Source organism: Zootoca vivipara, chromosome 13 (genome assembly GCF_963506605.1).
Source record: "Zootoca vivipara chromosome 13, rZooViv1.1, whole genome shotgun sequence".
Classification (NCBI taxonomy): Eukaryota; Metazoa; Chordata; class Lepidosauria; order Squamata; family Lacertidae; genus Zootoca; species Zootoca vivipara.
In genome coordinates this window covers 3,367,862-3,382,076 of record NC_083288.1, presented here as the reverse complement: position 1 = coordinate 3,382,076, position 14,215 = coordinate 3,367,862, and the positions used below count along the sequence as shown (strand labels likewise).

Sequence of the window (14,215 nt, the reverse complement as noted above, 5' to 3'; positions counted from 1 at the left end):
CCATTTTGCACTGTGATTGATTTATAACATTAAGATGTAACGAAGATCACAGGTGGATAGTCCCTGCTACCAGCCGAGAATGCATTTCCTCCCATCCTAGGTCCAGTCTTCTTGCGTATTATGCAATAAGTTTTGCCAGGGTCAGAAAAAGAAGGGGAGTGGGGTGGGGATGAGGCAAGGCCCTGCACCGGACAGCAACTTTCAAGCAAGGAAACCCCAATAAAACCTTGTGCCAACAGCATCCCTCAGTCTCAGTCTTCCTCCTCTTCCTCAAGAGGCTCCTAGCCTCTGCTGAGCCATCCCCTCCACCACCACCACCCCGCCCAGAATCTCTGGCTTGTGCTGGTGCTGAAGGAAAGCAAGAGCCCAGCACACCATCAGATACTCCTATTCCTACAGCCCCGTCGGGGCACTTTGGCTGCATGCACAAGAGAAGTTTGCTCTCCGACATGTTTCTAATAGTGGGTGGGTGGGTGTAGTTTATTTTATTTTTTATTTTATTTCATGGGAAAAGGCAGGGTATAACTTCCGCAATTCCTCAAGGACCACCTCTTTCCATATGAACCTACGTGGACCCTGAGATCACCCTCCAAGGCCCTTCTTCATGTGCCTCCTCCGCAAGAGGTCCAAAGGGTAACAACACCAGAAAGGGTCTTTTCTGTGGTGGCTCCCCATTTGTTGAATGCTCTCCCCGGGAAGGTTTGGCTGGTGTCTTCATTATACACCTTTGGGCACCAGGCAAAAACATTCCTTTTTAACCAGGTCTTTGGTTGATTGACATCCGATGCCCTTTTAAAATGTGCTGTAGAAGGGGAGGTTATTGGGTTGTCTTTTCTTTCTATTTTATTATGTCTTTTCTATTTTTATTTTTTTGTGATTTTATGTTGTGAACTGTCCTGGGATGTATGGGTATAGGGTGACGTACAAATTAAATAAATATATGAAACCAAACAAATTCCCTAAGGAAAAGTTTCCGGATTCAATTTGCAAGCACAGGGCTGTTTCTAACAAGAATAAATAATCAGGTCTCATCAATGTATGCATAGCATAATGAACGAGAGGGTAAGTCCCTGCCCCAAGGAGCAGTAGTGTAGGAAGGTAGGGGCGGTAGGGGCGCGCCACCCCAGGCAGCGCGATCCCAGGGGTGCCATCGTGGCTGCCCACCCCACCCCCAAAACGCGTGCCACGTCCCTGGGAAGCTCCGCCACTGCTAAGGAGCTTACAATCTAAAATTCAACCTAACTGGAGACCCGAGGGGCACAGGAAGGAACACTGGAAGAAAGAGGAAGAAGAAGAAGAAGAAGAAGAAGAAGAAGAAGAAGAAGAAGAAGAAGAAGAAGAAGAAGAAGAGGAGGAGGAAGAGGAGGAGGAGTTTGAATTGGATTGGATTTGATATCCCGCTTTATCACTACCCGAAGGAGTCTCAAAGCGGCTAACATTCTCCTTTCCCTTCCTCTCCCACAACAAACACTCTGTGAGGTGGGTGAGGCTGAGAGACTTCAGAGAAGTGTGACTAGCCCAAGGTCACCCAGCAGCTGCATGTGGAGGAGCAGGGAAGCGAACCCAGTTCCCCAGATTACGAGTCTACCGCTCTTAACCACTACACCACACTTGTTTTCGTGTATATATATATCACTTGATGGCTACAGTGCTGAGCATTCACACAAGCCTGTGCAAAACAATGTTAGAAACTGAGATATGAAAGTTAGGAGCTAAATGGTACCCCTTAAACCTAGATTATGGGCGCAACAATGGAACGTTTAGGCGCAGTTTTTTTTATAACAAGTATGCAAAGCTGAAAATGTATGAACTGCAGTTAAAATACTATGTTCCTTTTTCACATGGTCAAGTCCTTCCCCTGCCCACCCCCCTGATATTCTTAAGAGGGTCTCTTATCCAGTCTTCAGAGAGTAGCTGGAAGTGGTGAGGCCTTTCCTTCCACTCTGCGGTTTTAATCTGTAATCTTAGGTGCAGTACTGTGCCCAGCTCAGAAACTGCTCGCACTGATGAAATTCCCTGTCGCAAAATGCGCCTAGAACAATGGGAGTTTTGAACACTGTGTGCAAATGACCCCTCAAAGATGAAATATCCGGATTGCTTGGCAAGCTGGCAAGTTTAACTTTTCAAATGGCAGGAGTTTGGCAGGCAGTAATCAAATACTGAGTAAATCAAATGACATACATGGGTGTGTGAACCACAACTTTTAACGATTAACCAAATGATTTGGCACAATTGCTTAGATATGTAATGCTTAAAACATTGCTTGCTCACTTTGTTTTTCATTGATATAAACTATGCAACATTTCAGATTAGATGGGAAAGAAGACTGAACAAAAACATACTGGGGTGAAACGGAAATAACCGAAAACCTTGGCCGCCTCCAAGGCTTTACTTTTCTGCTCCACATAAAAGAGGAGCCTAAGATTTTTAGCCCTGCAGCTGTGCAGGCTCTTCTTCCCATCTTTCCCCAGAATACATTGTTTTGGTGATAGAAACTTCCTGGTACTAAAGCATTCCAGAGACAGAGAGCTCACCGCTGGCAGGTATCCCAGTGATTTATTTGTGATTAACTAAGCCCTTCTTGGTGTCCTCCCTACTGCAGGCAGGCCAGTGGTGCAAGTCTAAAATTAACCAGTTTCAGAGAGTCCCAGAGAGAGAGAGAGAGAAAGGTGTTTTTTTCAAAGTTTCCCAACATTTCCTTGCTGGATCACATGAAAGGTCCATTGAGTCCAGCACTGTGTGCCCACCAAACGGAAGGAAGGGAATTCAGCAAGCAATTATAGAATCAACAGGAAAACATCTGATTTCAACAGGTTTTGAGCCAGGGCTGTCCACAGCACAGAGCGGTTTCTAATGCAGTTGTCATTACGAGATATATGCTGTTTCGTTTCGCCAATGAAGCCACTTATCGCAGTAACCCACCTAATCCCACACTCTGTTGCCAATATCGATGAGCCAGATGTGTGTGGAAGTCTCACACAGAGGAGATGAAGCTGGCTTGTGCGCAACCTGCTTGCAGCCAGCATTTGGCTCTCAGATACACCATCTCTGAACATGGGAGGCTCCATCACACTGTTACAGCTATCATTTTACAACATCCTCAAAGTTAATGGTAACTAGGTAAAGGTAAAGGGACCCCCGACCATTAGGTCCAGTCGTGGACGACTCTGGGGTTGTGGTGCACATCTTACTTTATTGGCCAAGGGAGCCGGCGTACAGCTTCCGGGTCATGTGGCCAGCATGACAAAGCTGCTTCTGGCGAACCAGAGGAGTGCACGGAACACTGTTTACCTTCCCGCTGAAGTGGTACCTATTTATCTACTTGCACTTTGATGTGCTTTCGAACTGCTAGGTTGGCAGGAGCAGGGACCAAGCAATGGGAGCTCACCCCGTTGCGGGGATTTGAACCGCTGACCTTCTGATCGGCAAGACCACAGCGCCACCTGCGTCCCTAATGGCAACCACCCCCCAATGCCCAACTTGGGGTAGTGAATTCCCTAAGCTGTGTAATGATTAAATGAATTGTGTGGAACTTGTAAGAGTATCACCTTCTTCAACATTAACTCTCCCAACACAGATATTTTAAATATTGCAGGCTTAGGCAATCTGCAGACAGCACGCTCTAGTAGTATGTCAACGAATGGCAGCCTGGAACTGTGGCAGAAATGGCACTGCGTAGGCTCGACATAGTGAAGGGGGGGGTCTCCCATAAGGGGCTTGAGGGGAGGATTGGCCCTGGCATGCCCCAAGCTCGGGTTGGGTCTCTGCCTGGCTGGAATCCTCTCCCCAGTCTCCCAGTGAGACTTTGCCAGCTTGGCTTGCAGCACAACAAGGGTCAGCACTGGGCAGTTCCCTGAGAATGGGTTTAGTGTGGTGCAGCCTCATTGAATCCCATTCCACCAGTATGGGGCAAGTGGAATGACGAACTGATCCTATCCCGAATCCTGCAGCTAATAAAGATTTGGCTTAATTTCATCCCAACACCCAGTGTCCTGTTGTGGTCACTTGCTTCTTTTGGGGGATTAAGAATGTGCCTGCCTGGGCAAGTTCTCTTAACTGTTTCCCTCTTCCGACACCTTACCTTAGACCAAGCCTTTGAGTGCTTTGCTGGACCATGCCTTTCTCATTTAGAATAATCTTAGTTTCACGTAAAGCTTTTGGGGGAACTTATGGCTGTAAATTTCATTGCTTGCAAGGCCTGCAGTACCCCTTACAATCTTTTAAGGGTTTGCAGCTATGAAACAAAGGCAGCAGGGAAATAGAAGGACCGAGGTCAGCAAAAGTCAAATGCACAAGTAAGGGACTTTTCCAGACTGCCATTTGATTGCACGAACATGAAATTGTTCCTAAGTTATTGCAAAATGAAATCCAAATATCTGGTGCAGTTATTGAAGAGAATAACTGACAAAGGGAAGCTGAATTTCCCTCCAGTACTGGTACTCCAAATGCAGTATTTCGTTGCTGGGATAATTGAATTTCAGTGTTATGTGATACACCATCTCTGAACATGGGAGAGTCCATCAGGGATAATTATAAGCATGTATTGATTGATCCCATTAGATGGCAGATGAGCACCCAGTGCTATAACACGGCCGATGCTGGACACGCAGATCAGTTTTGATGGGTGACCAATGTATAAGCTTTCAAATAAAAAGCAGGAGTCAAATTACTAGATATCATTCATATCATCAGAAGTGACAATCTCTCCCCTGCTTTCAACTGCATTTTTTTTACCAATATCTTAAACTCGAGTGCAGCAGTGCCTGTGTACAAGCAAGTAGTACAAAACATCAGTAAGAACACACAATTATGCCCTTGCTGGTTTGCACACCTTATTCAGCTCTTCTTGTTGGTAACATTTTAATTCTATGGAAGCGCCGTCTTCCTCTTCTCAACATGGGAACTGACATGTCTCCCTTTACTGTATGTCTTTTTTCCCCAAAGGGAACTCTTCTACCTCTGCAGGTCCCATGGATTAACATGGGACAGACTATTGCCCATTGGATTGGGTCCAGCACTAGCACGGTAAGAAAAAGGATGTGTCTCACCTACTCAAAAGCTGTTCTTTTTAATTTGAATTGGAACAGTTCAATAAAGTAACTTGCATTCCAAATAATTTTGTCTATAATTAAATGTAATATTTCCTCATAGAACCAGTGAATGGCAGCAGGATTTATTAATTTTATTGTGTAACAAGGGTCTTTTATCATGTTTCTCACAGTGCATCTGGTCCCCGCCCTCCATGCCACGCATAACACCTTTCTGAGGCAACAGCTGCCAGCATGCAAGATGCTGACTCCACCACAATGTCTGTTGCCCCATAGTTTCCATTGGGATTCCCCATTCCACTGGCCTATAAAGGAATAAAGGATCTGTCCTATAAAAGACAGATCCTGAAGCTGAGGCTCCAATACTTTGGCCACCTCATGAGAAGAGAAGGCTCCCTGGAAAAGACCCTGATGTTGGGAAAGATGGAGGGCACAAGGAGAAGGGGACGATAGAGGACGAGATGGTTGGACAGTGTTCTTGAAGCTACGAACATGAGTTTGACCAAACTGCGGGAGGCAGTGGAAGACAGGAGTGCCTGGCGTGCTCTGGTCCATGGGGTCACGAAGAGTCGGACACGACTAAACGACTAAACAACAACATAAAGGAATAAGTGGTAAACATTTCACAATCATCAGGATTGTGCTGAGAACATTATTGCACTAGTGCTGCAGAGGGCATGGACCTAACTCCATCTCTAAAGGTCTGGACAGGGAGAGAGAGAAACCAGCAAAGTTCTTTGGAAAGAAAAACAAGTAGTGATGGATGACCATTCTCTGAGTCTTGACTAGCAGGCTGCGTGGGAAGGGCAGAAGAAGAAGCCTCATTAAGGTTACACAGATTTTTGAGCAGGAGCAAGAGAAGGTGAAAAGCAAAACAAGGTATGACTGTATACCCCAGATCTCTAGACACCTTCTCCCAACGACTTCATTAGGATGTTTAAACCTTTTTTTTTTGGACAGAGCAGATCCTGTGAGAGCACCATAGTATAAATGCCAAAGCACTTGATAGATAGGATATCTACTTGCACTTTGACGTGCTTTCGAACTGCTAGGTGGGCAGGAGCTGGGACTGAACAACAGGAGCTCACCCGTCGCGGGGATTGGAACCACCGACCTTCCGATCAGCAAGCCCTAGGCTCAGTGGTTTAGACCACAGCGCCACCCGCTGTAATCCTACAGATGATCACCATAAGGATTTTTGCAAAGGCTTGGCTCTCTCCAGAGGAATAGCCCTCCCCTGTCCACTCATACAATGACACTGTTCAGTCCAGACTTGTTAACAACTATCTTATAAAAGTTGTATGTTTGGATTTCCAGCCAATTTATAAAGTCAGAAGGTGAAAAGGTTACTTGCTCTCTCATTCTGACTCAGTCACAGATTACTCTGTACAGGGGGAAATGGAACACTTGCTGAGTCAATTTATAAATCATCTTCTTCTTCTTCTTCTTCTTCTTCTTCTTCTTCTTCTTCTTCTTCTTCTCCTTCTCCTTCTCCTTCTCCTTCTCCTTCTCCTTCTCCTTCTCCTTCTCCTTCTTCTCCTTCTTCTTCTGCGATCACTCATAGCCAAGTAAGATTGTCTTCCATAAACATGGTTTTAACAATGGGTCCGTAAGTGATGGGAAACTCCCCACCGGAGTAGAAATCATATATCGAACAGATGGAAAGCTCTTCAACCTGAGCAGGCTGAAAGTGTAATGCTGGTGGTCAACAAAATAGGTTTAAAGGCTGTCTCAAGGCAAATCTTTAAATATGTAGTATAAACACTGACAACTAGGAAGCACTGGCCTGTGAGTGCTCCAGTTGGAGAACAGCCTTTACCAAAGGTGTCATCGGCTTTGAAGACACTCAAACTCAGGAGGCAAGGGAGAAAGGTGCTAAGAGGAAGGCCCGCTTGGCAAATCCACACCATGATCAACTCCCACCTGGAAACCAATATCCCCACTGTGGAAGGACGTGTGGATCCAGAATTGACCTCCACGGTCACTTACGGACCCATTGTTAAAACCGTGTTTATGGAAGACAGTCTTACTCGGCTACGAGGGATCGCCAAAGAGAAAGAGATGGTACCAGGATACACTTTCCTAGGAAGGAACTCACATTCTTCACCTTCTGACTGCTCACAGCTCTCCTTTAAGTACAGGGGGAGAAACAGGTCCCCCCCCATCCCATAATCAAGCTAGCCTTGTAGCCTAGACATGAGCACAGAGAACTTTTGTGACCTTTAGATTACTCACATCCCCTATAAACTATTTCCGTCAATGGAGCAGTGTTGGTAGCAGAGAGATAAAGATCACCCGCTTTCCCCTACTCACAAACAAACCAGCACATCTGACAAGTCAACACTCTGAAGGCAGCACAGCAGTTTAGACATGTTTTCAAAAAATAAGAATGGAAAAGTTCCTGATTTCACATTTCTATTTAAATTATTTAGATATTCTAACATATATGCACCACGGTGTCACAACCTTATCACAATTGTCACACTGTTGCACATAATGAAAAACCGCGACCTGTTTCCCTTATACTCTTCCTAACCCTATTTCAGCAGCATTGCAACAGACTTTCCCTTGCAGAGACGTCTCCTCCCTCCCCTCCTCTCTGCAGCCTTCACTGCAGCCCCCAAATCTGCTCTGGGGCTTTGGAGGACACTCCATGCTGGAAAGCATGGAAAGCTGCAGGAGGAGGGAGCGCCTGTCACACCCACTCACACAACACCGAATCTCACCCAGGGTCTTGCAAACAGCACAAGGAATGGCTCAGGAAATAGACACCTTCTACCACATGTGGTGGACATGCCCTAAGGTAAAAGGCTTCTGGGAAATGATTTATAATGAATTGAAGAAAGTATTGAAAAATACATTTTTGAAAAAAACAGAAGCCTTTTTACTTGGTATAATTGGGGATGAAATCCCAAGAAAGGATGTTAATTTTTTTATGTATGCTACTACGGCTGCAAGGATCCTAATTGCGAAATATTAAAGGAAAAATGAACTGCCTACTTTAGAAGAATGGCAAATGAAGATGATGGACTTTATGGAACTCGCGGAACTGACAGGAAGACTCTGGGACCAAGCAGAGGAGACGGTGGAGGAAGACTGGAAGAAGTTTAAACTATATTTAGGGGAATATTTTGGAATATAAAAGGTTGAATATCTAAGGGAATATTTGGCTGTTAAGGCATTAGGGAGGAAAGAAGATAGGAGGAAAATAGATAAATGAATTAAATTTAATGGGTTGAGGTAAAGGTGAAATAATAGCTATAGTTGTGATTAATATTTGAAGTAATGAGTAAGAAACTGCTAAAGAGGAATTGAAAGGGAACTCAGTTAGGAGGGACCTGGGGAAGTTCAAGAAACAATGGTTGGAAAGGTAGAAGAAAGTTAAAATGAGTATTTGGATATTTGTTTTATTGTATTTTTATTTTCATGTTTTTTGTATTTTTTCTTTTTTGTTTTTTGTTTCTCTCTTTTGTATCATTTTTATTATTTTCTTTTAATATCTGTTGTTTATGTATAAAACCAATAAAAAATATTTATAATTAAGGAAATAAACACCAGAAGCTTCTTAATGCTGTTATGCTTGTGGCTGTCTATTTATTAACTTTCTGGAGGTAAGCTTATGGTTTCCAGAAGAATCCCCCAAAGTAACAAAAAAAAGCTCACTGCCTTTGATTAAGAATTCCTTTATTATCCACAAGGTTCTTTATAGTTTAGATAAGTCTAAACAAACAGAAGCTTTTGGCATCTGCAAAATCATTTTGCTCTCCAGAGATAAAGCCCACATCCTCTTTGGAAATCCCCATGCAAGTTCGAACAGTTTTTTTTCCAAGGGATAGACAGCAGTTTTTGAAAGTGTGCACGGAAACTTAGCAAGCTTCCCCAAGCATAGCAACGGTGCATATCCCTAAACAGATTTTGTCCTACAATGGGAATTTCAAATTATTTACTTAGGTGAATGTCAAAATAATTTTGTTTCCAGTCAGGAACTGCCTGTTTTAGCTTATCAACAACAACAACAACAACAACAACAACAACAACAACAACAACAACAACAACAACAACAACATGGACTTTTATTGCGCTAGCCATAGGCCATGGCATCATTCAGGGGAAAAACAAAAGGAAAAACAGCAAAAACCATAAATATCATCAGGCACCACACATACAATATAAACCACCATCACAACTACTAAGATTGTTTGTTGCATAAAATAGAATAGCAGAAGATTCTCCAGTAAAATGTGCAAAATTAAATATCCGAATCCCCTTAGCAGTTGATCACTATTTTATCTAGTTCTTTCTTCCTGGTCTTCTTAGCTGCCAACACACAGAGTGCTACTTTATAAGTTACAAAGTCAGCCTGTTTTAGCTCACATCCCAGAGGTCAAGCATCGTTAACCACTTGATGTGTTACATCATATGAAAGAACATATGAAAAGTCTGCAGGATCAGGCCCAGGGCCCATCGAGCACCCATTCCCACGATGGCCCACCAGATGCCCACGCAAAGCCCACAAGCAGCGCTCTCCCCACTTGCTATTCCCAGCCAATGGTATTCAGAGGCATACTGCTTCTGGGGAGAGAGCACAGCCTCCATTGCCATTAATTGATCTAATCCTTTTTTAAAGACATCCATCAGTACCTCTTGTGGGAGTGAATTCCATATATAGCCTAAACCAGGCACCCCCAAACTTCGGCCCTCCAGATGTTTTGGACTACAATTCCCATCTTCCCTGACCACTGGTCCTGCTAGCTAGGAATCATGGGAGTTGTAGGCCAAAACATCTGGAGGGCTGCAGTTTGGGGATGCCTGGCCTAAACTATGCACTGTGTGAAGAAGTTCTTCCTTTTGTCTTCCAACATTCAGCTTCACTGGATGCCCACTGGAGTTCTTGTGTTATGGGAGAGGGGAAAAAGCTTTTTACTATTCACCTTCTCCACACCTTGCAAAGATTTATACACCTATATTTCCCACCAGGCTTTTAGTATTTTTAGCAGCTCAAAGCTGCAGTAGCAACTATTATTAGCAATTTAGAGTACCTTTCTCAGAGTTTCTTTCTCAGGGCATTTTTATATTCTGAATGGGGTTTTAGTTTATATTTTACCTTCTGTTTAAATTGGAGGTTTGTTGTCAGGGCTGATTAATGTATTTTTAAAAAACTGGCCTTCGCAGGGCTATATGATGTGTTTTAATTGTGGTGTTAGGCAACAGATTCATTTAATAAATAATAACAGCAGCAGCGACAGAAGCAGCAGCAGTACCAAAATAGCAAACAGTCCTCAGGAGACATGCAAATCAGATGACTGAGCTCAGCGCCCAGGGACTACGGCAGCAACTATCCAAAGAAATAAAAGGTTTTCTGGGCTCTTGTAGGAGGGACACTATGAGAATTCATAGAATCATAGAATCGTAGAGTTGGAAGAGACCGCAAGGGCCATCCAGTCCAACCCCCTGCCGAGCAGGAAACACCATAAAAGCATTCTTGACATATGCCTGTCAAGCCTCTGCTTAAAGACCTCCAAAGAAGGAGACTCCACCACACTCCTTGGTAGCAAATTCCACTGCCGGACAGCTCTTACTGTCAGGAAGTTCTTCCTAATGTTTAGGTGGAATCTTTTTTCTTGTAGTTTGAATCCATTGCTCCGAGTCCGCTTCTCTGGAGCAGCAGAAATCAACCTTTCTCCCTCCTCTATATGACATCCTTTTATATATTTGAGCATGGCTATCATATCACCCCTTAACCTTCTCTTCTTCAGGCTAAACATACCCAGCTTCCTAAGCCGTTCCTCATAAGGCATCATTTCCAGGCCTTATCGTTTCCTGAAAGCAGCAGAGACATTCCAATATTTTCTTTTTACCTGTGCTCCCCTGCCCCCATTGATGCATTTTATTCTGTAAAAGATTCTTCAGGATTAGGGATTTAGTGGTGAAAACTGGAACACTTTTTAAAGTCACAGGTAGGTAGCCGTGTTGGTATGAGTCGAAACAAAATAAAAAAATTCCTTCAGTAGCACCTTAAAGACCAACTAAGTTTTTATTTTGGTATGAGCTTTCGTGTGCATGCACACTTCATCAGATATCTTTACTTTTTAAAGTGTTACTGATTAGTAAAAAGTTGTCCAAATTTACCTGGAACACATTTGCAAAAGAATAAAGAGTAGCAGCAATAAGGTGGGAGGGGAGACATTTAAAAATAGTGATGAGAAGGGGGCTGTGCATTTGGTATGGCGCAAAGATGCCAAGAAGGGGAGAGAGCTGTATGAAGGAGCAAGTTTGGCAAAGGCAGAGCTTTTGCACTTTCAGTCGTGTGTGTGATCTGAGGGGGGGTGGGGAGGGCCTACCTCTCATCCTGCAACTTGTACAGTCACATCCTCCTGATATAAATCCTCCAGCTGAAATAACTACAGTTCATTGTTAAGTAGGGGAGGTGTCCTAAAATGAGAAATTTCAGAAGTGTTGTCATTTGTGAGTATTTTTATGCCTCAAACTTGCTAATCTCCGCTTTCATGTGTTTACCACTGCAAATACTTATGTAGCCGCAGTTCTGAAGCAACTCTTTCTCTTAGTTCTAAGGGGATCCGAACTCACACATCCAAAACAACACTCTAACCACCACAACACAAAACACAAAACGTAAGCTGCTATTTAAAATTTGACAGCATGACTTTTTAAAGGCCCCATTAACTGCGGTGCTGCAAAACGTGGGGTTTTTCCTGCAAAACAACTGCAACAGTTGGGCACAGGTTTAGAGAGGACCCCAAATTTTGGGGCTCATGGTTAATTTTCCTCTTTTTAACCTCTTTCCCAACAGCTAGGGTTGGATACTAATGGTACAGCCGCCATTGTTTGCAGAGGCCGCTTTGACCTTCGAAGGAGACAGATGTATGGTCACCTATGCAAAAATAAAGGGGGTCAGATTTAAGGTAGTCCATTGGCACAAGCTTCATAGCTCAATACCTGTTAATATGAGGACTACTGGTGGGTTATCACATAAATACAGAAATGAACATTCTTGTCTTGTATTGCCCTCAAAGCATGACCTACTATAGAAACAGATTTACACCCAGCCCTGAAGGGTTTAATGGATTTTAAGTATTTTAGTCCCAGGACACCTTTCTTGCAACTTTTTTGACTGATGAATTTGACTTTGAAGGAAAATACTTCAAGAACAAAATAAAGGCTAAACAGACAGCTATTTCTGTCTAGACAATGAGCCCCTGTAGGAGTATTATTGGTCTCTGGAAGGTGAGCAAATAATGCTTTGGTTGAAGGCATGCTTTTAAAGGAGGTCTCAAAATAAGAATCTGCTGACTCTATATTGATAATATCAGGTGCTCTTGCAGCACTGTCCAAAGGAGAACACAAGTTTGCCTTAGGTTGCAGCAAGGCTGAAGTTATGCAGGCGTGGACCTGACCAGTACCCCAACTGTGAACTCCAATTTCTTTCTTCTGTCACTTGCAAGGGGGTTATTACCTGCAAAGAAATGTGAGTGAGCCTTACAGACAGACAATGCCTCTTTTATTATTTGCACCCTGTGATTGTATAAGTGAATAATAATAATAATAATAATAATAATAATAATAATTTATTATTTATACCCAGCCACTCTGGGTGGCTTCCAGCAGAAAAATAAAACACAGTAATCTATTAAACATTAAAAGCCTCCCTGAACAGGGCTGCCTTCAGATGTCTTCTAAAAGTCTGATAGTTGTTTTCCTCTTTGACATCTGTTGGGAGGGCGTTCCACAGGGCGGGTGCCACTACCGAGAAGGCCCTCTGCCTAGTTCCCTGCAACTTGGCTTCTCGCAACGAGGGAACCGCCAGAAGGCCCTCGGTGCTGGACCTCAGTGTCCGGGCGGAATGATGGAGGTGGAGACGCTCCTTCAGGTCTACTGGACCAAGGCCATTTAGGGTAAGATGAGTTACCTGTACTAGGGATGAGGAGCAGTACCTAGCAAGCCATGCTTTAAGCAGGAATTGTCAGCACTGCAAAAGTTGCAGACCGGCAGCCAATCCCGGAGGAGATGCTACACAGCAGCTGTATGCCATGCACTTTTGCTTCTATTTCTGATCTGCAACCTGCAACGTGGCAAGGCATGGCAGTGCAGATTTGTGTGAAGTGATTGCTGTAGCCATCAGCCAACCTCTCTCAGTTAATGGGCACACTTAGAACTTTGTAGAAATACTGTGGGCACAGGGCACCAGTTAAAAAATGGCTGCAGTGGGAGCACGGCACAAGATAAAAAAAGGTCTGGCACATCTAAAATAGAGACAAGCCCAGGCATCCCCAAACTACGGCCCTCCAGATGTTTTGGCCTACAACTCCCATGATCCCTAGCTAACAGGACCAGTGATCGGGGAAGATGGGAATTGTAGTCCAAAACATCTGGAGGGTCGAAGTTTGGGGATGCCTGGACAAGCCCATGAAACAGTCTGGGCATGCTCCCCATCAAAGATAGCTCAAAGGACTAAACCTTAATTATTAAAATGCCAGCGAGAATAAAGAGGCATTTTACTAAAGGTAAAATAAAGAGGGATTGCTTCTTTATTCCAATGTCAGCACCAGAAGATCCTCTCTGGGCAAGCGTTCCACAGCCAAGGCACCCCCACCATGAAGGTCTTCTCCCTCACAGTCTCATTTCATCGTGCAGGGAGGGGGGAACCTAGGGAAGCACCTCCAGTGGAAATATTGAGGTCTTGGACAAGCCCTAGGGTGTTAAAGGTTAATCCCAACACTCCAGAAAAGGAATGGAAGCCAGAGAGATGACAAATCACTGCTGTGATGTGCAGAGAGTAGGGAAAGCCACCCTGTGGATGCCCAGAGGTGCTATTACTTATGACTTTATATCAATTTCTTAAATGATCCGCCATGGGCAAAAAGAGGAAGGATGGTGACAAACAGATATGGCTAATGGAGGAGTCAGATTACCAGATCAAGACCTACAGAAACTGCAAAACAACAACAACACACAACTGTTTCCCCTCCCCACCCCCACTTTCAAAATTAATCTAAGCAGCCTTAGGCAATAGCCATGAAAGCTTGGGCTCCCAGGAGGCTGAATTCTATGCCCAACATGACAAAGTCCACAGAGGGACAGTTCAGTCACAAAAACACAGAGCACACAATTCGCTGCATCAGACAGTAGTTGCAGTGCTAAATCTTTTA

The 14,215-nt window shown here is 43.9% G+C and overlaps 1 protein-coding gene across 1 annotated transcript in view; it reads right to left on the bottom strand.

Annotated features, from left to right (window-relative positions):
- The window catches only part of PLEKHG4B (pleckstrin homology and RhoGEF domain containing G4B), a 92,922-nt gene that overhangs the window by 77,237 nt on the left and 1,470 nt on the right, over positions 1-14,215 (bottom strand). The window lies entirely within an intron of this gene.